This window comes from Abrus precatorius, unplaced genomic scaffold (genome assembly GCF_003935025.1).
Source record: "Abrus precatorius isolate BTA unplaced genomic scaffold, Abrus_2018 Scaffold4, whole genome shotgun sequence".
Taxonomy (NCBI): Eukaryota; Viridiplantae; Streptophyta; class Magnoliopsida; order Fabales; family Fabaceae; genus Abrus; species Abrus precatorius.
The window spans coordinates 2979549-2980897 of record NW_020874384.1 but is presented as its reverse complement, the minus strand read 5'-3'; the positions used below and the strand labels follow the sequence as shown (position 1 = coordinate 2980897).

The 1349-nt window shown below is 38.7% G+C and overlaps 1 non-coding gene across 1 annotated transcript; it reads right to left on the bottom strand.

Moving 5' to 3' along the window:
• Positions 1-256: 256 nt before the first annotated feature.
• LOC113866421 lies at positions 257-363 on the bottom strand. Its single transcript, XR_003505060.1, has one exon. It is a non-coding gene; the product is annotated as a small nucleolar RNA R71 (small nucleolar RNA).
• Between the last annotated feature and the right edge of the window lie 986 nt (positions 364-1349).

The window sequence follows — 1349 nt, the reverse complement described above, 5'->3', positions numbered from 1 at the left end:
AGTCATCCAACAAAATCAGTTTGGAGGTGTAGCATCAGAGGATCCAAATTCTCACCTAGAGAATTTTCTTACAATTTGCGACACCTTGAAGATCAATGGAGCTACTGATGATGCAGTCCGCTTGAGGCTTTTTCCTTTTTCATTACGGGATAAAGCTAAGAGTTGGCTTCAATCACAACCTCAAGGGAATATTTCTACATGGGATAATTTGGCTACTAAATTTGTGAACAAATATTTTCCTCCATCCAAGTCAGCAAGAATGAGAAATGAGATTACTAATTTTGTGCAACAAGAGTCTGAGTCCTTATATGAGGCATGGGAAAGGTATAAAGACCTAATTCGAAAGTGTCCTCATCATTCTTTACCAGATTGGCTACAAGTGCAAATTTTCTATAATGGCCTTTCACCCTCTTTTAAGGCGATATTGGATGCAGCAAGTGGAGGGTCATTTAATTTGAAAACACCAGAGGAAGCCTTGGAGACTCTTGAATTGATGGCAAATAATACAGTGAACATGCAATTTGATCGCCAAAATAGAAGAGGTGGAGTACTGGAGGTTAATACTTTGGATGCTATTCTAGCACAGAACAAGCTTTTAACACAACAAATTACTAATTTGACTCAGCAGTTGGGTAGTATGCAGGCTAAAGCTGTTAATACATCTTCCTTGGTGTGTGACTTTTGTGGAGGAACGCATCAAAATGGTGAATGTCAAACCACTCAACAAGAGGCACAAGTTAATGTAGTAGGGCAACAACAGAATCATTATTCCAATAACTATAATTCAGGTTGGAGAAACCCACCAAATAGACCTTGGGGTGGGTCAGGACAATCTAACCAACCAAGGCCTCCATATCAATATCAAGCACAATCTAGCAATCAAGGGAGCAAGATGTCTACTTTGGAGAGTGCTTTAGAGAAGTTATCCTTGCAAACCTCTACCTTTGTGGAGCAAACTTCCAACTTTATGAATGACACTAGGACAAATTTCAAGAACCAGGAAGCTTCAATCAGAAATTTGGAGAATCAAATTGGTCAAATGTCAAAACAACTTTCAGAGAGATCTCCTGGTAAATTTCCCAGTGACACCGTTCCCAACCCAAGGGAACAATGTAAAGCAATTCAATTGAGGAGTGGAAAGGTGTTAATTGATGAGAAAAACCGTGAGGTGGAAGGAGAGAAAAAGAAAGAAAGTGGTGATATAGAAGTGATGAAAGAAGAAAAAAATGATGAGATAAATTGTGAAAAAAAGAATGAGGGAGATAATAGTCAGGCAGGTGAGAATGATAAAACAAAAGTTTTTGTTCCTACTGTTCCATTCCCTCAAAGGTTGAAGAAAAAGGAGCAAG